The sequence below is a fragment of the Podarcis liolepis genome (assembly GCF_965112155.1).
Source record: "Podarcis liolepis genome assembly, chromosome: 9".
In the NCBI taxonomy this organism is placed as follows: Eukaryota; Metazoa; Chordata; class Lepidosauria; order Squamata; family Lacertidae; genus Podarcis; species Podarcis liolepis.
In genome coordinates this window covers 14,612,680-14,638,406 of record NC_139564.1, presented here as the reverse complement: position 1 = coordinate 14,638,406, position 25,727 = coordinate 14,612,680, and the positions used below count along the sequence as shown (strand labels likewise).

The 25,727-nt window shown below is 46.1% G+C and overlaps 1 protein-coding gene across 4 annotated transcripts in view; it reads right to left on the bottom strand.

The window, feature by feature from the left end:
* ARHGAP24 (Rho GTPase activating protein 24) overlaps nt 1-25,727 on the bottom strand; it is a 408,313-nt gene that overhangs the window by 332,631 nt on the left and 49,955 nt on the right. Inside the window, exon 1 of one of the 4 annotated variants that reach the window (XR_014515543.1) lies at nt 24,395-24,807. The exons of 1 other annotated variant lie outside the window; for it this stretch is intronic. The gene's annotated coding sequence lies outside the window, so the exon portion shown is untranslated. Of the gene's footprint in view, nt 1-8,712; nt 9,245-24,394; nt 24,988-25,727 lie in introns of those variants that run through there. 2 more of the 4 variants (XM_083458714.1, XM_083458715.1) reach the window with 2 other exon arrangements.

Genomic DNA, 25,727 nt, shown 5'->3' with positions numbered 1-25,727 from the left:
ACTACCCCCAGTTCCCATTACCAGTGCCATTTTTGGCACCGATATGGCCTAAGATGATCTACTCATAAGGTAAAGGTAAAAGTACCCCTGCCCGTATGGGCCAGTCTTGCCAGACTCTAGGGTTGTGCGCTCATCTCACTCTATAGGCCGGGAGCTAGCGCTGTCCGCAGACACTTCCGGGTCACGTGGCCAGCGTGACAAGCTGCATCTGGCGAGCCAGCGCAGCACACGGAACGCCGTTTACCTTCCCGCTGGTAAGCGGTCCCTATTTATCTACTTGCACCCGGGGGTGCTTTCGAACTGCTAGGTTGGCAGGCGCTGGGACTGAACGACGGGAGCGCACCCCGCCACGGGGATTCGAACCGCCGACCATGCGATCGGCAAATCCTAGGCGCTGAGGTTTTACCCACAGCGCCACCCGCGTCTACTCATAAGTCACTCAAATTATACAGTGCTGCTTGCTGGGTCCAATGTAGTGCAGTTGATAAAGTGGAGCAGCTGAATGTGGGAGGCCAACATTCGATTTCCTGCTTGGCTAGCAGACTCACCCGGTGTCACTCTAAGCTACCTCATTGGTTTTTCCTGAAGATTAAACGAGATAAGACCTGAACAGTCGCTTTGCACAGTGAAAGGTGCTGGGATAAATGATTAATAATTGCATGAGCTCTGCCTTTCCCTTCGTCTGCAGGATCTACCGTTTCTCAGAGCACATCAGAGAAAAGACAGGCCCTGTCCTGGCCATAAATCGTGGGGTGCCTTTGTCAGTCTTGTCAAACCTTTCCCTGCCTCCTGGCTAGAATATATGTGCATTTTCTGACACTTCGTATCTCACAAGCGCTGCAAAAGGCAGTTCTGTGCTTGGGGGATCCGGTCAATACAGCCATAAATGTGACGATAAGGATGACATTTAGCAGCTTGCCAAGACAATAATAATCTTGTGCGTATAAAAGGTGTCTGCTGCTGGGTCCACAGAATGCCCCGCATTGGAACGTAACACCTGAGATTTGTGGGTGCATCTCTATATGCACATAAGAATAATGGTCTCCTCCCACCTCTGAAGACATGTTTTCTATCTTACTTGTAATCCTGTACTCAAAACAAACACAAAAAGTCAGTTGATCATTATGGTGTCGGAAGCCTGCAGCCAATAGAAGGAATGATGCACTCGCCACAATATATTGAGGTTCTATGAAAGAGAGTTATTCCAGAGCTGGAAAAGAGGTATCCTGATGGTACTGGGATATTGCAGCTGGACCCCACATTGAAAATGGTGAAGAAATTCATGACAGAGCAGAGAATACAGGTACTTGATTGGCCAGGGAATTCCCTGGACGCAAATCCCATTGAGAATTTGTGGGCTATATGCAAAATTCACCTCTGTGCTGTAGACTGCATGACTATGGAGAAGCTCATTCAGGCACTGACTCAAGTGTGGTACAGGCATCCGAAAATCAACAGGGCCTGTTCAAAACTAGTAGACTCCATGCCAAACCGTGTTCAAATGCTGCTTAAAAATAGCGGAGGTCATATCCGTTACTAGTGTACGTATATGTGAGTTTTGTACATGTGTATGTGAGCTTTGTACAATAAACTACATTGTTTCAAATAATTTGCACAATCCCCACCTGCACTATTCATTTAAATCATTATCATACCACTTTAAACAGTTCTGGCTTCCTGCAAAGAATCATGGGGACTGTATTATTATTATTATTATTAATTGAATTTCTGTACTGCCCTTCATCCGAACATCACAGTACAATATAAAAATACATTTCGCAGTAACAAATGAAACCAATAACCCCTCTACACACTGTTTAAAACGCCTTAGATCAGGCTTCCTCAAACTTGGCCCTCCAGATGTTTTTTGGCCTACAACTCCCATGATCCCTAGCTAGCAGGACCAGTGGTCAGGGATGATGGGAATTGTAGTCTCAAAACATATGGAGGGCCAAGGTTGAGAAAGCCTGCCTTAGTTGGTTTAATTAGCCAAATGCCTGGAAGAAGAGGAATGTTTTTGCATGGCAACTAAAAATATGTAATGGAGGAGCCAGGCAGGGGGTGCCAAGGGGCCCCAACAAATTTGCAAGGAGGGGGTCGGGCCCCCTCAAAATTCAGTGGTAGCCACACACACTGTGAGGCATGCTGATGTCACTCACGCAAGCCACACAGGGTGCACACAACACATCAGCACACTTGTGGCATGGACAAGTGACGTTAATCGCGACGGCAAGCCAGCACACTTGGCACCAGGCAAGTATCCCTTCGGAGAGCATTACACAAATGGGGATCCACTGCAGAAAAGGCCTGTTCCCAGATTCTGATTTGATCCCGGAATGTCCCGCTTTTCCTTAGGACGTCCCTATTTTCATTGGAGAAATGTTGGAGGGTATGGAGTTATGCAACCCCTGAGCTAAGAAGATTAGTAACTATGCCACCTCTAGAAGACATCTGAAGGCAGCTCTGTATAAAGGAAGTTTTTAAATGTTTAATGTTTTATTATGTTTTGATATCTGTAGGAAGCCGCCTAGAGTGGCTGGAGCTAGGCAGACAGATAGGTGGGGTATAAATATTCTTATTATTCTTATTATGGAATAGGAGAAATTGTTGGAGGGTATGTAATAAAACCCACCACCACCAGGCTGACCCATGTTGTGACTTTGAAACCATCATGAAGAAGCTTTGCTAACGCAGAAGGATGCTTTGGGTCAGATCTGGGCAATGAGGAGGGGTAAGCTGGCTAAGATTTCAGTAGCATATTTCGAGGACAACAGTGCAGTTCAAAGTTCTTATTGGCAGGTGGGTGAATTAGAATTCTGCTATTATGGGCTGTCTTTCTCTCCCCCGCCCCACAGAGAAAACGAGAAACAGCTTTAATAAAAGCCGAAAATAATGAGCAGGCATGAGAACACCAGCTTCCTCAGATGAAACAGTTTAGTTGCCTCAACTACCTTTTTTATCTCAGGATTTTATTCAGTGCTGGATTGGATCAAAATAAGATAAAGGCTCTTCTTTCTTCTGTGCATGTGAATTGGGGTGCCAAGCAGAGCGTGCAGGGCACATCATTAAAGAACTAAAGGCTTTAAAAGCCTATTGTGCAGAGAGGAGAAAAGGCAAGGCTTGTAGAGAAAGAAACACTTAAAACAATAACGTCCTACCTTGCCGCTTCTGGCCCCAGAGCTTTTGAAAGGCTGAACGGCACACTAAAAGCAGTACCATGCCACTTTAAAGAGTCATGGCTTCCCCCAAGGGACCTTGGGAACTGTAGTTCATTAAGGAAGCTGAGAGCTGTGAGGAGACCCCTATTCCACTCACAGAACTACAATTCTCAGAGTGGCCAAACTACAAATCTCTCTTTCCGGGGAGCCCTGGAAACTGTTGCTCTGCTAAGGGGCACTGGGGTCTCCTCACAACTCTCAGGACCAATAAATTATTATTATTATTATTATTATTATTATTATTATTATTATTATTATTATTATTATTTTCTACTCCAGCCACTCTGGGCAGCTTCCAACAGAAGCTTAAAAATACATTAAAACATCAGTCGTTAAAAACTTCCCTAAACAGGGCTGCCTTCAGATGTCTTCCGAATGTCATATACAGTGGTACCTCGGGTTAAGTACTTAATTCATTCCAGAGGTCCGTACTTAACCTGAAACTGCTCTTAACCTGAAGCACCACTTTAGCTAATGGGGCCTCCTGCTGCTGCCGTGCCGCCGGAGCACGATTTCTGTTCTCATCCTGAAGCGAAGTTCTTCACCTGAAGCACTATTTCTGGGTTAGAAGAGTCTGTAACCTGAAGCGTATGTAACCTGAAGCATATGTAACCCAAGGTACCACTGTAGTTGATTATTTCTTTGACATCTGATGGGAGGGCATTCCACAGGGCTGGCGCCACTACCAAGAAGGCCCTCTGCCTGGTTCCCTGTAAACAACATATTCTCAACAACATATTACTGTTGAATGGTTTCTTTAAATGTAAAGGTTCATCATTGTTCCACCCGATGTGTATGTCTTTAAGGGGCCAGAGCAAAATAACGAGACCCAGTTTTACAGCTGTGAAACATAGCAGGTGCTGCTGAGTTGTATTGATTAAGCTGTGTCAGCAATTGGGTGTAGTATATAAGGAGTAGCACCTAGGTCTCCTATTACCCTGGGGGATGGGTTGGTGGTTGGGTCTGGTTTGGTTTGTTGTTGATGTATTTAGTGTATGAGGAGTTTTTGTTTTTGTAATTAAAACCTTGTTTAAGTACTTTTTGAGTCCCTTTTTAATGCATGGTCTCCCCAGCAAGCTCTCTGCAGCACTACCATACTGCAAATAGCCAGCAATTACAGCTTCAAGCATTCTTTGAGAGAAGCCACAACTGTTTAAAGTGGTATGACACTCTAGTACCACTCTATTCTGCCTTGGTCAGACCACACCTGGAAAGACTGTGTCCAGTTTTGGGCACCACAATTTAAGAAGGATGTTGACAAGCTGGAATGTGTGCAGAGGAAGGCAACCAAGAGGACAAGAGTCTGGAAACCAAGCCGTAGTCTGAGGAACGGCTGAAGGAGCTGTGTATGTTTAGCCTGGAAAAGAGGAGACTGAGAGGAAATATGATAGCCATCTTCAAATATCTCATGGGCTGTCACATGAGAGAAGGAACAAGCTTGTTTTCTCCTGCTCTGGAGGGCCGGACTTGAAAGGAGAGGAGATTCCAACTAAATATATGGAAAAACTTTCTGACAGTGAGAGCTGTCTGACAGTGGAACGGTCTCCCTCAGGAGGTTGTAGACTCTCCTTCCTTGGAGGTTTTCAAGCAGAGGTTGGATGGCCATCTGTCGTGGATGTTTTAGCTGAGATTAGCTGACATTCCTGCATTGATTGGACCAGATAATCCTCAGGGTCCCTTCCAACTCTGCAATTCTACAATTCTGTGGCACCACTTTAAATGTATGGTACAGATGGGGGCCTGAATAGTGCCTACCTACTAAAGAGTTTAGGACATGGGTGGCACTGTGGGTTAAGCCACAGAGCCTAGGGCTTGCCGATCAGAAGGTCGGTGGTTCGAATCCCCACGACGGGGTGAGCTCCCGTTGCTCGGTCCCAGCTCCTGCCAACCTAGCAGTTCGAAAGCGCGTCAAAGTGCAAGTAGATAAAAAGGTACCACTCCGGCGGGAAGGTAAATGGTATTTCTATGCACTGCTCTGGTTCATCAGAAGCGGCTTAGTCATGCTGGCCACATGACCCGGAAGCTGTACACCGGCTCCCTCAGCCAATAAAGCGAGATGAGCACCACAACCCCAGAGTCGGGCACAACTGGACCTAATGGTCAGGGGTCCCTTTACTTTACTTACTAAAGAGTTCTTACCAGATTAGGGTGTTTACCTGGGCTACATCTTTCACTGCTTACCTTTGATCAACCTTCTGCAAGGGCTACAATTCCCTTCAACCCCAAACAGCACAGTCTTTCTTGTGAAACACAATGATCTTAATTGTATGGGTTAACCAATGGCAGACTATGCGGAGAGGCTCCTGCTGTTTAGCATGGGGAAGCTAGGCTTTAGAAACATCTGGTTTTCTAGAGCCTTTGGGTTCAAGTGGTATTTGCCATTTGTCAGGGATCTGATGTGCTTAGATTTGGATCCTGTGCCTGAAGTCCATGCTGCCAGCTATCCACATTTGACTACCCACACTACAGCTTGAGGAGGCTTCACAAGTCCAACACTACGGGAGTAATATATATGGGATAGCTCAGTCAATAGAGCTTGAGTCTCTTCATCTCAGGGTTGTGGGTTTGAGCCCCACATTGGGTGAAATATTCTTGCATTGCAGGCATTTGGACTATAGAAGACCCTGGTAGTCCCTTCCAACACTACAATTCTGTTATTGTTCCAGCAACCACAACAGAATCCTCTGCTGCTTTTGGTATCTTCCTTCTGTTTAGTTTGCTTATGAAAACCTTGACAAACTTTCTGAGCCACTATGGGTAATGGGCTGCATTATTAATTTATTAATTTATTTATTATTATTATTATTATTATTATATACCACTCTTTATCCAAAGATCACAGGGCAGTTCTCAACATAGAAATACAAAAAGAAATCACAGAATACATCATAATAATAAACCGAAGGCAAAACAAACCAATAACCCATCTCCCATGAGAATGTCTATTTTGCTTCATCTCTGTTTCTGATTTTTCCAATCTTAAACTTGGTTCTCCAAATTACCACATCACTTTTAAGTCTTCGTGGAAATTCATCAGTATTTTTGCGTGATTATTTCCTAATAGAAGCATTTTTTGTATGCAATATTCCCTAATATGGACACTTTTCAAAGCAATCTCCCCTGATATAATGTCCTTTTGAATGTTATTTTCATTAATATATGCAAATATAGGCATCTGTATGCACACTTTACCCTAGTATATGAAGTTTTATATACATTATTTGGCTGCACTGCAAAACTTGGTGAAACGTGGATTTCTAAGGATGGCTGTCTTTAGGTTCTCATGTTGTTGTGGAAAGAGCAAAGTATGTAAGTTTGCTTTTACATGAAAACTTAGTTGAATTTCTCCCCCTTCCCTAATAGGTAAGCACACTCAATGGTAACAGGACATCATTTATCAAGCAGCCATCTCAGGCAGGAGGAGGAGGAGGAAGAAATAATCATCATTTTCTGAACATATAAAGCTGCCTATTACCGAGGCAAACCTTTGGTCTCTCTAGTTTGGTAAGATCCATTGTGACGGGCAATGACTGTTTTCCAGCTTTGCTACCTTATATATTTTCTAACTAAAGACGCCAAAGGTCAAACCTGCACATGCTCTCCTACTCAGCTGGGTTCCAGATCAACTCACTTTATAGCTGGAAATTTAAGCATCCGCTATTGGTTTTGCAACATTTTGAGCTGGTATTTCTATTTAAAGCATGGATGGGGGAACCTATGACCCACCTAATGTTGATGAACTCCAACTCCTGTCAGCATGGCAAATGGTCAGGATACAGTGGTACCTCGGGTTACATACGCTTCAGGTTACATACACTTCAGGTTACAGACTTCTTTAACCAGGAAATAGTACCTCAGGTTAAGAACTTTGCTTCAGAATGAGCACAGAAATTGTGCTCCGGCGGCATGGCAGCAGCAGGAGGCCCCATTAGCTAAAGTGGTGCTTCAGGTTAAGAACAGTTTCAGTTTAAGAATGGACCTCCAGAATGAATTAAGTACTTAACCTGAGGTACCAAGGTATTGGGAGTTGGAGTCTAGCAATATCTGGAAAGCCACAAGTTCCCTATCCCTCACCTAATTGCAGTAAGAGATATGCGTTATTCCCAAAGCAAAACGACTTCTATTCATATATACTATGAAAAGAACTTTTTATACAAGCTAAAGCCCAGAGTTTTATTTCTTGCTTAACTGGTAAATCTGTAAAAATGGTGGGGAAACAGAGTTAATTTTCTTTGTTTGTCTATTTAAAAAATCACTTTAAATGAGACTTCACTACTAACTGTACAACCCTGTTCAGCAAGGCGGATTGGTTCAGCAACAGTTTTTTTCCCCAGGTGCAGTTTTGCTTGCTGCTTACCTGTGCTGCGTGACAAAAGATCACATGAAGTTCTTTGACCACTTGGAATCTGATCTGTAAGTGCCAAGCGCAGCTGTTGCCATTCAAAAACCTACAAACTAGCATCTGACCAGCTTACACCTTTCAGTGCTTAAAAGGTTGCCATGCACCGTTACTTAGGAGTTTTATAGAGTCTAGAAAACCGGCCTCAAATAAAGACCTCGCCACCCTGGAGTTCTTAACAGTCCTCTTTTAAAAGCACAGCTTAAAAAAATACTGTACTCCCAAATCCAAAAGCATTCTGGTTTCCAGCAAGATCAAAGCCTGGCGTTTACAAAATGATTACAAGTTTTAAAAGGAGGGCAAAAGAAAAACCAGGCAGAGTGTTCAACTTGTCAGGAGATGAGACAGGCAGGGATGTTGTTTTCCAAGGCTACCCCACTCACAAAGACAGAGGGAAATGGGGTGCTTTGCACTGGAGGCAAGAGGAAGAGAGAAGAGGGAGCTTTTAAAGTGGTCTCCCAGTGCAATATACAGATGCAAGCCTGCTCTTTTGAGAAATAGGAAAGCGCAGCAGCCTGCAATGCTTCAATGCTGCTTCCTTACAACCACACACACACGAAACAGAACTCTGTCACAACTCAGGAAGGGGCACCTCGGATCAAAACTGCCACCTCCCGTCAGTGATTGACAGGCGCATCACCTCGCTAAGCCCATCTGTCTTTCTTCCTTGGGAAAAAGTGTGCTGCTGCCCACGGAAACAGCCACCCTATGAAAACCGTCTCTGCCGCAATCACCATTTACATCTGCCTCTAGCAACGTTACCTTTCGTCCTATTGTTTCCCATGCCTCCCCATTCGGTTGGCACTTGGGGGGTGGAATAGCAAGTGCACCGGTCGCAAATGAATCCCATTTACTGCGGATGGCCGACAGGTATTGCACTGCAATTTAACATGACTCCAGGCAGCAGCAACAGTGGCGGGGGGGACCTTTGCCACGCAGCAAGGTAGACGCCGTGCAATATCTGCGACCGTGTAATAAAAAGCAGCATGCTCTGTTTTTTAAGGCTAGGCTAGGATATCTCATTCTCTCCCCCCCCCCCCCGCTCCCCGTTTGCATTCCTACCCACAGGTAAATAAGCGAGAGAGCAAAACTCACACTCTGCAGCTTTCCCGTCCGTGCTAAACGACGAAGCTTTCCAAAGGGGGGCAGATCCCAGGAGTGACACTATCAGGCACCGCATCTAAATGGAGCTGAAGCATTTAGGGTTCCTTGTTTGGCATTTAGCAGTGACAACAACAACAACAGCAGCGGCGGCGGCAGCACAGGGGAGCACCTCCACCAAACTAATGCAATGTACTTTGCAAATTGGCCGGCGATAAAGGGAGCGCGAGCAGCGTGTTCCTGCGTTCTCCGGCAACGGTGCGCGAAGCCTTAATCTCGTTACATGATAAATCGCCTCGGCCATATGTGTCCATGTGGCACCCGTTCAACTTGCTGCCGGAGACCTTCGCCGATGCCGGGGTGTGGGGGGAAGAGGCAGCTCTGCCCCCCCTCCCCACAAGGAAAGCAAAGGGGAAGATGGGAGCGTGCACGTGGGAATTCAGCACACACGGAACAAAAGAGGACTCGGCGGAGAACAGAACAATACGACACTCGAAGAACTCTGCCTGGCTGAGCTCTCCGCACAGCAGCCAGCAAAACCCCCCTCCCTCCCTCCCTCTCTGCAATTCTTCCCCTCCTCCTCCTTCCTTGTTTTCCCTCCCCTGTTGCAAACCTTCGCAAAGTGACAGCCGGGAGCATGAATTGACTTTCCAGAGGTCTAATATACTATTTTAAAAAAAAACTTTGACTGCAGGCTATGGTGAGATTTCTCAGGTTTCATGGGCATGGAGTTGAGGGGAGTGTCACATTTATTTTCGCAAAAGCTGCACCAGGAGGATGCAACACCAAACTGACCGCCTCCCAGTGACTGCCAGTGACTGAACAGGAAGGAAAGGGGGCTGGCGTCGGACCTCCCCAAAACTTACCCTTCACTTTCCAGGGCATAGGCATGGCAATGGAACTCCTTTGCCTAATCTTGCAAGCAGGTAGCGCTCACCACCTCCGCCTCCCGATGCCAACAGGAAAACAATCGCCCCATCCCCAGTCTCTCTGCCCTACTGGACTCGCATTAAGATAGAAGACAGGAAGGCAAGAAGATAATTAAGTACACTGTTGTAAGCACACCTTGGTCCATGGTTTCTGTGGGAGCTGCAGCTTAGCCTGACTTTCAGCTGCAGAATAACTGCAGGTAGGGAGGAAATTGGGACAAACAAGCAAGGGAAGCTTTGCATTAGGTCATGGGGCAAATTTAATCATGGTGCCCCACCCTACAGAATATCATTGGGGAAGTGACCCCAAAACAGGCATTTCCCACTATTGCCCTTTCCTCTACCGTATTGTTTCCCCTGACCCATAGGATCACCCCGTTTTTATTTGTTTGAATACCTTGCATTCCTGTTTTCGTTTTTTTAAAAAATCAACATAAGCTTTTATACTACTGTTTTGTTGGTTTTATGCTGTCTTTCTATTGCTTTTTGCATGCACGCTGCACACACGTAGAGATTTAAAGAAAGGTATTAGATTTTGTAGGGTGGCGCTGTGGGTTAAACCACAGAGCTTAGGACTTGCTGATCAGAAGGTCGGCGGTTTGAATCCCGGCGATCGGGTGAGCTCCCGTTGCTGAGTCCCTGCTCCTGCCAACCTAGCAGTTCGAAAGCACATCAAAGTACAAGTAGATAAATAGGTACCGTTCTGGTGGGAAGGTAAATGGAGTGTCCGTGCGCTGCTCTGGTGCACCAGAAGCGGCTTAGTCATGCTGGCCACATGACCCAAAAGCTGTATGCCGGCTCCCTTGGCCAATAAAGCGAGATGAGCACCGCAACCCCAGAGTCAGCCACGACTGGACCTAATGGTCAGGGATCCCTTTACCTTTACTTTATTAGATTTTGTAAATGCTTTTACATCAATGAAGAAATAAATGCACACAAATGGCGCAAGGGTTAATTTTGCTCTCTCTTTCCAAAGCGGTGTTATGGCCCAAGGCCAGCCTGCAGTCCGTGCCAGCTCCAAGCTTTGGGGGATCCCTTGGGCAAAATGTCCTAAGTGGGACCCACTCCCTGACTGGGATCACCTCTCTCGTGCTGCTGCCACTGCTCCCCATTGGCTGGGCATTTCCTTTTCGGCCCAATCCACACCGACCAGCACCAGATTTAGGGTGGTGCAGGTGGTTCCTCTGTACAGGGCACCAAGTCAAGGAAGTGCAAAATATAAAAACAGCCACCACCTATATTTATATAGCGAAGGTGCCTGGGTCATGCTGTAGGGTGGTTGTCCTTGTGGTTTTCTTTCCTTCCAGGGATGTCCAAAGCCAGTGAAGTTTTCTCAAGATTGCCCAGGAAAGCAATGAAGAGAATTGCAGGGCTTAAGGTTGCAGATTCAATCCCCATATGGGGCAGTGGTGTATTCTTGCATTGCAGGGAGTTGGAGTAGATGATCCTCAGGGTCCCTTCCATCTCCATGATTCTATGCATTCTATTTATGCATCTAAATCAGCGGTTCTCAACCTGTGGGTCCCCAGATGTTGTTGGACTACAACTCCGATCATCCCTGAGCTCTGGCCTTGCTAGCTAGGGGTGATGGGAGTTGTAGTCCAACAACATCTAGGGACCCACAGGTTGAGAACCGCTGATCTAAATGAATGTGTTTCTAAATGCATCAACATGTAGCATTTAAAATATTTATTAACCACCCTTCATCACAAGATTCCAGGGTGATGTACGATAGGCAGTCAGAACACAAAAATCCAAGGAGAATAAAGATATAGAAGATCAAGGGGCTATTGAGTCCAGTTCTTTGTCCCAAGACTAAGCAATTCACACACTGCCATCCAGACCACAGTGCATCACAATCAGAAACCACAGTGAAGGTTGGTCAAGCAAATGGCTCCATGTGATTCAACCAAGATGCATTTTATGGAAGACTCAACAAATCATGAGACCTCTCTCGTCTCTCTGAGCAGGAGCAAAAATTCTTTCTGATCTCATGCACAGCGTTCAGCTTGGCCTTGAGCATGGTGCTTTAAAACTCATCTTCAAAAATAAATTTGACTAGGGGCACACACATGTGTCCCTGATGGTCCACAGGAAAGGGTAAAAAAAAAAAAGTGTTTCAAGATCTTAAGGGAGGAATCATTCCTACTCTTCCCAAAGGCCATTTCTTGGAAAAGAGGTGCTCATATGGACAGTAAATCTGCAATCTGGTAACTTTCACAATCACTACTATTCATTGCTAAAAGGAGAGTGTGATGCCCTGTCTCTTACGGCTTGGACACTATCAGGGATAGTGAACCTGTTGCTCTCCAGATGTTACTGGACTCCAACTCCCATCAGCCCCAGCCAACATGAGCAAGGATCAGGTCCATGGGGAAACCGAGTCTCTCGCAACATCTGGAGAGCCACAGTATCCGCATCCCTGCCCTACAGTAACTCCACAACCATTCATAAGCGTGGACACTCCTTCTGCATGATCTCACCAGACTCAATCCTCATCTGAGTTCCTCCCTACCTCCCTTAGGGGAACACTCCAGGAAAATGTCTCCCTTGCTTCTTTGAGAAAACACTAAGAAGACATACCAGGTGTAGGGGAGAGGAAATTTTGGATCACTCCTTGTCAAAGCATTTAAACCCAAACTCATACAGTGCAGATGATGGAACTTGCAAGCTCAGCTGACTTTGGCTTGGTCAGCAGCTGCCCACTTGATCAAGCAGTGAGCCTAATGAGTTGCAGTGGTCCAGTGTCAACCTGGTTTCTATGCAATGGCTGCCGAAAAAAGCGACCTCCAAAGGGCGGTCTCTGATTTAGTGGAGCTCAGATGGCATCCTTGTGTACAGGAGATCTTTGGGTAACGAAGCACACCTGCAGCACACACCTGCAGCCTCATATTTAAGATGACTGAATATGGGTGACAGCGTAAATCCATGCCTTACTGCTTAGTGATGGGGAAGGCAAAGAACGCTTACTTTTCCTTGACCCATTGCTTTCTTACTGGTTCTTTTTTTAGTAATTTTAATTGGTTGTCATAGATATATAACTAGACAAATGAAACAAGAACGTAAAAAACCCAACACTTGGGATTTTGCCAGCGACTAGGTAATTATTGATGCCTTTAGAATATTCATTCTTCTGCTATGTTTTTCTACAAGAGTCTTCTATATTATTCCATCAGGGTTGCGTGAAAACCTGCCATCTCCAACTAAATTGAGGTCTGACCCAAAATTGGGAGTATCAGAGCCATAAGAAGCCTCCTGTAACAAATTTGCCAGAGGCTATTTAAGGGCAAAGACACTTCCATCCATTGTACATTTGATGGTATGGTGTCAGGAGTCGTGTCCAGACTATATGGGGTCAGCTTAAATTGTTGTGGCCTGATGATATGGGCAAGATGCTTGGAAATGTCTGGACAAGCACACGTCCTCTTGACCTTTGCCCATCCTGGTTGATTAGAACTTGCTGGAGATGGGGAGAGTAACTGGATGGGTTAATGCATTGTTGTCGACAGACATGGTTCCAGCAGTCTTAAGGAGGCGGTACTGTGTCTTCTGTTTAAGAGACCCTCCATCGACCTAGAGTTCTCTGAGAACTATTATCAGCTGAATCTGTTGAGGCTGCGCAGGTGTTGGATTGCTGCCTGGTACAAGTAAGAGCTTATACTGGTTATAAGGTGTTTACATTGGCATATGAACCTCCAAACAACTCTCTGAAAGGATGCTTGCCTCTCCATCAATCTGTCTGTACACTGAGATCAGCAGGGCAGGCCATTAATTCTTTCTTATTCCACCACCTGCAGAAGTATATGGGAAGTACATGACTAAACCACTTCTGGTGCAATGGGACACCATGACGGAAACCAGAGCGCACGGAAACGGCGTTTACCTTCCCGCTGCAGCGGTGCCTAATTATCTACTTGCACTTTGACGTGCTTTTGAACTTCTAGGCTGGCAGAAGCAGGGACCGAGCAACGGGAGCTCACCCCGTTGCGGGGATTCGAACTGCCGACCTTCTGATCGGCAAGTCCTAGGCTCTGTGGTTTAAACCCACAGTGCCACCCACATCCTGAATTCTTTAGTAGGTAGGCACTATTCAGGCCCCTATCTGTACCATACATTTAAAGTGGTGCCACAGAATTGTAGAATTGCAGAGTTGGAAGGGACCCTGAGGATTATCTGGTCCAACCAATGCAGGAATCTCAGCTAATCTCAGCTAAAACATCCACGACAGATGGCCATCCAACCTCTGCTTGAAAACCTCCAAGGAAGGAGAGTCTACAGAGTCTACAGAGCAATGGGAGCTCACCCCATAGCGCAAATTTGAACCGCCAACCTTCTGATCGGCAAGCCCAAGAGCTCAGTGGTTTAGACCACAGTGGCACTTGCGTTTTTACCTTTACCTTGTAATCTACCCTGGGATCAATACGATGAAGGATGGTTTAACAAATCTAATTAAAGAAATGAAGAATTAAATAGGATATATCTTATGCTAAATAAACAGGCACAAGTATCCAGTGTTGTACATAGTCATCCTTCCCTCCGCACCTTAAAACTAGAATGACTCATTTCATTATTTCCTTCACGTTTCTCACTCATCCCAGAGCAAAATAATGGAAATGATACAAGCCTAAACAGGAATGTGCACTCTGGGCACGGACTTCGCCGCCGCCTAACTTTAGCAGAAGCTTACAGATTCTTCTGACTCTGATCCTGTCAGGTCCTGAAAGAAAGCAAAGCGCTCCCTCTTTCTTCAAGACCTGGATCTCGACCTATGCCTGGATATTGGAGGAGGAGGAAGAAGTTAAGGCAGACCTGTGGGCAGCAGCTGTGCAAATATTGCCAGCTGCCAGCAAGAATTGACTTTTCAGGGTCGAAACCTTCTTATACTCAAAAAAGGTAAAATAAAGTGAGGCTGAGGAAGGAAGCAAGCAACCATCCACTTTTCAATTAATAACCCAGTGGTCATTCATGCATGCAAGATACAGTTTTTATCTAATTCCCGGAAAAGGAGACAAAACCTTAATTCTAGCACACTCAAAGAAAGACAAAGAAATCAGCTGCTAGAAGGAACAGGGGCTCAGGAGCTCCAGGCTTTGGGATGCAGTACTTCTAAGATATTTTTCTTGAGCTGCTGGGTTTGAACGTAGCTCAGTTGGTAGAGCATGAGACTCTAAATCTCAGGGCTGTGGGTTCAAGCCCCACATTGGCCAAAAAGATTGCTGCGTTACAGGGGGGTTGGACTAGATGACCCTCGTGGTACCTCCCAACTTTACAATTCTAGGATTAGTCACTCTGAATTTGTTGGTGATGGGTGGCAGCTGGGTGAAGGGCGCAGGTGGCAGACACCTGTAATCTTGCCCTCCAAAGTTCCCTCCTCCAGCCATGTCTGCCCTCTTCTCATTTGCTGAGATAGACCATCCTGCTGTGGCTCCTTCCATATTTATTTTCCTCAGGCACACACCCGGGGTCACAGGTGCTCAGCCAAGCAAGGAACCCAGCCAAAGACCTGCTATAGGACAGTAGGCACCAAAAGGGCACATAGCAACCATTCATTTCCAGCTGACCTGCTTTCACAGGCATTCCACCCCATCTGGCAGCTAATGGATTGAGGTTGAATCCTGACAAGACAGAAGTACTGTTCTTGGGGGACAGGGGGCGGGCTGGTGTGGAGGATTCCCTGGTCCTGAATGGGGTAACTGTGCCCCTGAAGGACCAGGTGCGTAGCCTGGGAGTCATTTTGGACTCACAGCTGTCCATGGAGGCACAGGTCAATTCTGTGTCCAGGCAGCATCTCCACCCCCATCGTTCTGCCCGGACACTGAGGTCCAGCACCGAGGGCCTTCTGGCGGTTCCCTCACTGCGAGAAGCAAAGCTACAGGGAACCAGGCAGAGGGCCTTCTCAGTAGTGGCGCCCGCCCTGTGGAATGCCCTCCCATCAGATGTCAAAGAGATAAACAACTACCTGACATTTAGAAGACATCTGAAGGCAACCATCTTCAGGGAAGTTTTTAATGTGTGACATTTTAATGCATTTTTAATCTTTGTTGGAAGTTGCACAGAGTGGCTGGGGAAACCCAGCCAGATGGGTGGGGTACAAATAAATTATTATTATTATTATTATTATTATTATTATTATTATTATTATTATTATTATTATTATCTCCACCTGGCGGATTGCAAATACACCGTGTCCCCTCTCTCCCAGACAAAGGATGCTAACACCCAGGTTCCTAATAGTCTCTCTCACACTGAGTCACCTAGGAGATGCACTCAATCCTGTATAGAGTCAAGCAATGCATCTGAGTCCCTTACAGCAAGGCAAGGCAAACAATGCTTCAGTGGGAAACTAGTAACGCGGGTGATGCCCTTATAAGCACTAGTTAAACCAGAATGCAGTTTACATGGTCCCAAGTGCAGGTCTTAAAAGCTTCTTTCCATGTGTGAGGCCTCAAGAGCTTGCAGGAGGCTCAACGGCAATTTATGTTAGTGCCTGATCATAGTCAATGCAGAACTGAAAACAGAAGAGAGCTATTTCACCAAAGAAAAAGAATAATGAAGCACACTATCTGGTGTCTGACTGATTTTGGGGACATGCACAAAAATATCTGTTTATCTTTAACACATTTTTGTACCTGAAACTAAAATGGCTGCTGATTTCTGCCTAAAGCAGAACCAGAGGTGAATCTGAAGGTTCCTGTTTAGGCCAAACAGCCGCGAGCCATTTTGAGGGGTGTTTCAAAATAATTAAGTGTTCAGCAAAACGCCTCTCAAAAGTTTCTTGCCTTTCTCCACCAGAAGCAAAACTAATGACCATTCTTCCATACAGTTACTACTCCAGACAGGAGCTCATTGGTGCTTGTTATTAACAACAAGCAGAGAAAGGGGTGCCAGAATATTACAGCTCTGCTCACAGAGTCCTGGTATCACATCATGGTTAGTCTAGCCTTTTTGGAAGGTTGAGAGCAGCCCCTGGCAAGAACGAATGTTTGTTTTCATGCATTTTTTCAATAGCAGATCAGCGCCATTTGGCTTGCCACCATCGACACAGTTGGTCAGCTGTTCCGAAGGCTGTTTACCGTCAAACACAGAGGGGTCATCCAACAGCTTGCTGAACTGCAGAAGGAACTGTCTATGGGCTTGCAAGAAAAACATCTTCCTTGTTCCTTAGTGGCATTGAATTCTTGCAATACAGTAAGATCCACGCAAACAGCACCTAAGCAGAAGGGCACTCGCCCCTTCCTGCAGTTTCCAGTAACTGGTATTCAGAAGTGTTGCTGTCTCTAACCAAGGAAGCAGAGCGCAACCATCATGGCTGGTAGCCATTGATCACCGTGAATTTATCCAACCCTCTTTTACAACTGTCCATGTTGGTAACTGTCACTGCTTCCTGGGGGAGCGAGTTCCCACTGGTTAACCATACATTGTATGAGGAACCTCAGGTTGAGAACTTAATTCGTTCTGGAGGTCTGTTCTTAACCTGAAGCTGTTCTTAACCTGAGGTACCACTTTAGCTAATGGAGCCTCCCGCTGCTGCCACGCGATTTCTGTTCTCATCCTGAAGCAAAGTTCTTAACCTGAGGTATTATTTCTGGGTTAGCGGAGTCTGTAACCTGAAGCGTCTGTAACCTGAGGTACCACTGCACTTTCTTTTATCTGCCCTCAATATTCCAACATTCATTTTTATGGGATGGACATGTGTTCTAGTGTTCTGAGAGCGGGAGAAAAACGTTTCTCGACCCACTTCCTCTAGGCATAGGCCTATATACTTCTGTCATGTCACCGCTTACTCTGTTTCCCCCTATAAATCAAACATAATAAACAAAGAAAGAAATAGCATAAACCTCCAAGTCTCACTATTTAAAGAGGAAAGACTTAGCTAACAAAGAGTAAACCAACCTAGGATTCTGCCCCCCTCCAAAAAACTGTAAAAATCGATCCATCATGGTTCAAAGCTTCATAATATATATGGAAGAAAGCAAAGTAGAATGGAGTCAAAACAACAACAACAACAACAACAACAACAACAACAACAACAACAACAACAACAACAACAACAACAACAACAACAACAACAACAACAACTCAGGAAGCTTTTTTTTTCTGTTAGAAAATAGCTGAGATTTTTCTTTTGCTCACCCCCTTGAAAAATAAGACAATTTGGCAGAATTATCTCTGCCCCTGCTTTACGGTATGCTCCCCACCTTTTCTCCCCACAGAGGCCTGGAAACATCTCTGGAACCTAGTGTTAAAAGGTTGCTCAGACTGCCATCATAGCTGATGTTGCTACCTGTTACAATGACAGCATTCTCCTCTTCCCTCACAAAAAAACCCAAAACCCACATCTTAGGGAAACGGTAACAAGCTATTCTGCCACAGCTATTGGTGAGAGTGGCCCCATCCCACCAATAAACTATAGGAGAGTTTATCCTCCCAGTAGAATGATTAGGTGAAATTGCTCCCCACTTCAAGGCTCTGGTCACAATTTGGGTGGGGAATTTCAGGAGGTCATTTGCAAACAGCTGCAAAGCCAAGTGTCCAAACAGTTGCCTATACAATGCGCTTCCTCCTCTGCACACATACACAATTTCCAAGTGGCAGTACAATATGAATGAGTCAAAACTATTAAATAATTGTGAGCCAGTTTAGAATTCTTGGGGGGAAATTCCCCCCTTTCTTTTTTAGCCTTCACACATGCTGCTCATATTTGCTGGTCTATTTACACTTTGAGCTGAGTGGGATTTGCATATCTCTACCATGAGTAGGGAAAAGCTCTGATGGCTGTTGGCCCACCTCCACTCATTCATGGAACCTGAGAATGTGTGGCTAGGTGCCTTGCAAAATGCAAGACCTCTGATCTTGCAAAGAGGGCTATGTGCACATGTTGTATGCCAAGACATGGAGGTCGGATGAACACAGATGGCTGCATGGGCAGGACTGTAAAGCCCCGTGCATATGAGAAAATGCATGCCGGTCATAGCTTGGAATGCAGAAGGCAGATGAGCCAATCAATCAGAACAAGTAGATCCCATTCCCTGCAGCATTTGATTTTGATGGATTGAACCAGCTTTGTGCAAACTTCTTCGATGTTTATACCAATGCTTTTCACATCCCAAATCGGCCTGCTTTTCTGGCCACAACATGAGCAAACATGAAAAGAAACACAAGGCTGGTCCAGCATGCCAAATCAGAAAGGCGTCTTTAACCCATTCAAAAATAATTGTCTGAATCACCTCTAAATAAAAGCCACTTTACAATGAAGTGGGCGGGTCTGGGGATTTAGACAGACGAGTCCTGGGTTTGAAACCCCTTGCTTGGCCTTGAAGCTCACTGGGTGCCCCTGGCCCAGTTGCATGCTCTTGTCCCAGCCTACCTCACAGGGTTATTCTGAAAACAAAATGCAATAGCGCTGTGGGGAAGGGATGCTGCTCGGTTGTAAGGAAGATGCTTTGCATGCAAGAGGTCCCATGTTAAATCCCCAGCCATCTAAATCATACTGAGCTAGAGGGACCAATTGGTCCATGAAATATACTTGGAGTTGAGTGTGGATTTCATGCTCTTTATTCAGCTCATAGTAGCAATGAATGAAACTTTTCCCAAAACATCTAGCGCATAGCTGTCAACTTTTCCCTTTTCTTGCGAGGAATCCTATTCGGAATAAGGGAATTTCCCTTTTAATCTAGCTATATATGCATTATTTACACAATGGGCCCCATGTGATTGGCTAATTCCGGGCTGCTCCTGTAGGCCAATCAGGTCGCGGATTCACCTCCTCCAGAAGCCTGATTGGCTGCTTCTGCAGGCCAGTCGGGTTGCTACTTCACTTCATCCAGGAGCCTGATTGGCTGCTCCTGCTGATTTGCTTCCACCTGTAGCTGGATTGGGTGGCTCCTGTGGACCAATCAGACTGCTGCATTCTGGATCCTATTGTTCTAGGATTCAGCTCAGTACATAACAGTTAGTTTTTATGCGGCATGTAAGCTATGGAACTTGCTTGCTCCCAGTCCCACAAGAGTTAGTGATGGCCACCATGTTGGATTATTTCGAAAGAGGAATGGACCAAGTCATGGAGGAACAGGCTATCGATGGCTACCAGACATGATGGCTGTGCTCCGCCTCTGCAGTCAGTAATGCTTCTGAATAGCCATTACTGGAAATGGCAGGAGGGGAAAGTGCTCTTCCCACAGGCATCTGGTTGGCCACTGTGAGAACAGGTAAAGGACCCCTGGACAATTAAGTCCAGTCAAAGGCAACTATGGGGTTGCAGCGCTCATCTCGCTTTCAGGCCGAGGGAGCTGGTGTTTGTCCACAGACAGCTTTCCATGTCATGTGGCCAGCATGACTAAACCACTTCTGGAACAACAGGACACCATGACGGAAACCAGAGCACCTGGAAACGGCGTTTACCTTCCCACCATAGTGGTACCTATTTATTTACTTGCACTGGCATGCTTTCGAACTGCTAGGTTGGTAGGAACTGGGACAGAGCCACAGGAGCTCACCCCGTCACGGGGATTTGAACTGCTGACCTCCTGATCTGCAAGCCCAAGAGGCTCAGTGGTTTAGACCACAGCGCCACCCGTGTCCTCTAAGTGAGAAGAGGATCCTGAGTTAGATGGGCCATTGACCTCATCCAACGGGCTCTACTTATGGTCTGATGAAGTCAACCTCCTCTGTTCTGATGGACTCCGGAGAGCCACTTCCATTCGTTAAAAGACAACACTTGGGCACATGTGGAGCACAGTGGAGTGTGACCCAGTTGAAGGAGGCTTCCTACGCACCACCCACCTCTTGCCCAGCTCCCACTCATTTCAACGGGGCTTGCATAGCAGAAGAACTGCTGCCTGCACTTTGCAAAACCTCCGCAGCTGAAGACATCAATTTGAATAGAACATTTCTAACATCCTTGACAGTTTCCTTCCTGGGCTTTCCTGGAAAGCCAGCAAAGGAGTAGAACTCTGCAGCTTTGTTACACCGCTATAGGATGACATCTCCTCTAGTTAAATGCCCACTTACATATTAATGCCGCTCAGGCAACCAGGAAGAGCTTGATGCTGGAGCCCGCATTAGACAGTGTTTTATTTTAGTTGTTGGTGGGGGCTTTTTGCAGATAATTAAGTATCATCGGGCAGATGCTCCACAGTTGTCTTTTCCAGCTCCTGCTCTTCCCAAGGGCAGCCACTGTAAGTAATGTAAATTTTTATTAAAATGCCTCCATGTTTCCGATGGCGAAGCAGAGCACCCGCCACCTGTTCTAATTGGAACACACAGCAATAGACCAGGCAGGAATGCCGTGCAGTGAACAGAGAGACCCTCACATATGGAGGGGGGGTTGAAAGAAAAATTGAAAGAGGGAGGGGAGCCCTTAATCTGAAACGCTAGTACAGCACAGGGGTCCTTTAATTGTTCTTCCCATCCATGTGGGAGCTGCGGATCTGACATGGCTAGGAGAACATTTAAAGGGCATCCATGCTCAGATGCAAAAGAATGTTTTCAGAGCATTGAAATGCCAATCTTGGGGTGCCAGGTGTAGCACAGCTTTTCACCCAAGCAGTGTTTTCTCATTCACGTCACAGAGAGCGAGGGAGTATTAATGAGCATACCAGTTCATTAATAACTCTGGGGGATAATGGGTACTTCAGAAGGCCAGATGGTCAGCCTAGGCTGGGGAGAATATGTGTGAAGTGAGAGTTCCCATGATCTCCAAACAGTCGAACAGGAAGGGCACCGGCGGCATGGCATGCAAATCGCTCTCTGCCACCTGCTATGAACCACTTCCCCTTTTGCTCATTTTTGCACCACAGCAGCGCTGCATTAAACAGCCCACCGCCGCTTAAAAACAACAACAAACTGGAAATGGTGCATATTTTGCATAGGTAAGGCTACAGGTGTTTTTCAGGAGAAAGCTACGTGCTAGGGATTGTTCTAGAAGAAGGAGCAGCCTTGCCAGGACTTCTTAGGTCTCTCGTCATTTGTGCAATTAGCAATTGTGTGGATTATTATTTTTTAAATACAGCAAGCATCAGGTGAGGCCTGATGGTGGGGTCTCCTTCTTATGGTCCCAATCCAGATTGGGCCTTCGGCACCTGGCATTTGCATTGTAAGCAAATCTCCCGCTCATGTCAATAGAAACTTGGCTTTCTATTGATGCAAATGGCAGCTGTAGGGTGTGTGAGCAGGATTGGTGCGGCAGTGGGGAACAAAGGGTAAAGCCCACTCACTACCAGGGGCTAGATGCTGAGAGGCCCCCTTAAAAGTGGAGCTAGGGGAATGCAACAGGTGCAATTGCACTGGGTGCAAAGCTTCTGGGACGCCGCAGCTATTACATCCACTGGAAGGTGAGAGGCGAGGGGGCGCAGGATTTTGGAATCACCACTGTAATTTGAGACACCAGAGCCCACCAAAGATTGCTCATTTCATGAATGACAACACGTCCAAGTCTGGCCTTGAGATACACCTTTCTTCCTTTCCCATCCCCATCATCTCTTTTTCAAATCTGTTCTTTACCCTTTTAAAAACGTTGACTCACCTGCTTAGTTTAAGTTCATTATAAATTGTTTGCATTTCAATAAACTGTAACCTTTGCAGACCTCACATTCATGTCTTCCTGTCACACTTTCTGCGTTCCTCTTAGATGGGGAAACTGTGTCCCTCCAGATGTTGGACTACAACTCCAATCATCCTTGGCCATTGTCCATGCTGGTTGAGGCTGATGGGAATTGTAGTCCAACATCATCAGGAGGGACACGGGTCCCCCCACCCACTGCCTTAAGAGTGTAAACACAGCAAACTGTCCCAAAGTATGAAACAGCCCTTGCTTTGTCTTCAGCAAAGGACCATGAGCATCCTGGCCAGGAATCTGAAAACTGTTTTGTAACAAATCCGGTTCTGTAGCTCAGCAAGAGGAATAGATGAATTTGTCAGTTTCGGTTTCCTGCAGTTTTTCTCTTTTCCAATCTTAAAGCTGAGTTTCCCACATTCCTATAGCAATTTTGTGATTTATTTATTTATTAATCCTCATGGAAACTCGCCAGCGTTTTAGTGTGAATTTCTTCGAACTGCTTGTGGTCCCCTCCCTTTTTTTTTTTGCAAGCAGTTCCCTAACATAATGCATTTTTGTATCTTATCTTCACTGCTATATACATTTAACACACCCTTACCCCAAATGTGAACCACCCTGAGATCTATGGGTATAGTGTGGTATAGAAATTTAATATAAATAAATATGCATATTTTGTGCACATTTCTGGCTGAAGAACTTCATATCAAAAGTTGCAGGAGTGAGAATTCTGCTGCATAATCTTTGTGCATTGGCTCAAAAAGTGCAAGTTGGGTAGTTTCTCATTAAAATGCAAGCAAAATTTATCCCCCTCCCCAAATGCTACTCAGTGTCAGAGCATCTAACTTTGCAAACCTAATGTTCCAGGTTCCAACCCTAGAATCCCCAGATAGGATCCCTCACACAAACTGCAAGAGAGCCACTGCCGGCTGGTCAGACAATACTGAGCTTGATGGACCAGTATAAAACATCTTCCTATGCAAATCAGCTTGCGGCACCTCAATAGCAACTATGTCCAGACGTCCCTGTGAGCTGATGCTCAAGGGGCCAGTTCTTGGAGCACTGTGGTCCTTCAAGGTGGTCCTTGAAGCATAGGACAAGCCAAGTATAATGGCCTTAAAGGGAATGGTAGCCGTGACAATATGGAAGCATCCAATGGAAGCATTTTGGGAGCAGCTCTAAAAGATGTAACCAAACTAAAGCACAAGCAAATGAGCGTTCCCCTTCAGGAGGATTTCCTGAAAGTCTTAGAAAGGAAAATGACCACCAGCAGGTTGAAAAGCCTTAGGAGGAGGGAGCTCAGTGTATCTGGCAACGTGCTTTATTTTTCTGCGGTGGTAAGTATTACAAGATTCAAATTAACTTGGAGAGAGCAGGCTCTTTTAAGAAATCTCCCTGTCTGCATTTCTGCTTCTCCTTGAGACTAGAGAAATATAGGCAGGACCATACCACACCGTAGCAAAGCAAACTGCAACCCTATGCACACTTTCTTGTGGGGCGAGCCCCGCTGAACACCGTGGGACTTTTACTCTGAGCAAACATGCATAGGATTTTGCTGCTGGGATATCCCAAGGCAGCCAGAATGATATAAGAAATCACCAAGGAACCATTCTTCACTGACTCGAAGCAGCAGTGAAGATACTTTTTTACTATCTAACTGCATCTCCGAATAATCACCTTACACAGAAAAGTCTACTTATTCATTCTTTCTTAGCAAATGTGTTGCACTGCAGTTATTCTGGAGAGCTAACAAGATAATTTGCTGTAATTCTCTTGCTGTTGTGTGTAGATTTAAGATTTTGCGATTTGCTGTCAAAGGGGGTTATTAGAAAGTCTAACCTAATGATCCTGGTGGGGTCGGAAAGCCTTTTGCTACAGAGACTCCTTTCAAATCAGAACAAGCTTTGCTAAGGTGGGAATATCAGGACGCAAAAAGATTGTAGAGAGATTGCTCTCCCCGCTCCCCAAAGTTTAAACGCGGATTCTATTTTTAACCTCCGGGAGGCGAGGTGCAGTCGTACTTAAGTTCCTCATCACCCAGTAGAATCCTTTAAGCTGCTTCTCCAAGACAAAAGGGGTATTATCCGGCAGCTGCTGTCGTTGCTGCCGCTTCCTGGCCCGTGCTAAGAACCTGTCAGAAGATCATCCCCCTTTGCTGCACTTTTCTCACCAACGCTATTTCCACGCCACCTACCCTGTTCACAGCCTCCGCGACGGATCCGCAGCAACAGCAACAGCTCCCAACTAGACGCGCCACCATAAACCAAGTGGGGGAGAGTGAGTGAGCGAGTGAAAAGCCCTGACGTTTCCCGAGCTCACGCGGATATACAAATCTGTGAACTTCTCTGTTAACTCCGTGCAGTTTCAAAAAGGAAATCGGAGGCTAAATTCAGCCGACAACTGTCGTTGCGCAAAGCTCTCGCTCTTCTCCGCCTCCCGGTTCAGCGCCGAGACCACTTGCGAACCATCCGAGGACCCTCACTTGAAAAGAGACCCAAGAAGAGAAAGAAGAAGTTGAAGTAGTAATAGTCCTGGGATCTGGAACGGGCAGCCGTGCGCAAAAATGTGCCAATAACACCCAGCGCGCACGGGAGGCAGGGGAGCGCGCCGGGCCAGCCCTCCGCGGAGAGGGAGAGTGTTGGTTTCAGGTTTCACTCGGCAGCTGGCGAGCTTCTCGACGCGCAGGCTGCCCCGTCGAGGATCCCTTCTTAGCCGCACAGCTCACGCCTCCGGTATCTCTGGAACCTCGGGAAGCGCGGCGCCCTCAGCTGCGCGCCGAGCTCCAATAATGGCCCCATCCGGCAGCTTCCTCTTAACAGCTTGTTTCCTTGCATTCAGATCCCAGCTTTCCCGCACACCCTCCAACGTTTCTCCGATGAAAATAGGGACATCCTATTCCACAATAATGATTTTATTATTTATACCCTGCCCCAGCCACTCTGGGCGGCTGCCAACATATATAAAAACATAAAACATTTTTTAAAAAATACTTCCCTATCCAGAGCTGCCTTCATATGTCTTCTAAAGGGTGTATAGTTATCTCCTTGGCTCGCGGGTTGCATAACTCCATACCCTCCAACATTTCCCCAATGAAAATAGGGATGTCCTAAGGAAAACTGGGACATTCCGGGATCAAATCAGAGATTGGAATGGCTTCAGTAGGAAAATTGGGGCACTTGGAGGGTCTGTTTCATCCATGGGGGTCAAAGTGGGAAGAACATCAGCAGAGCCTGCTGGATCCAGTGCCAGAGTAGTCACTGGCCTAGGCGCCCCACACCTTTTAGGGGCCCTGCGACAATAGATCAAAATAATTGTGATTTGATCTGGAAAGAAAATTACAACCAAGCTTGCTTGGTTCAATGTTATCCCACTGGAGCACACACATGAGGGGCCCCCGAGATTCTGACTGCCTGGGGACATCCACAGGGTTTAATCCAGCACTGGCAGGATCAGGCCAATGGCCCACCAAGGCCAGCATCCTGTTCTCACAGTGGCCAACAAGGTGCCTGTGGGAAACCAGAAGGCAG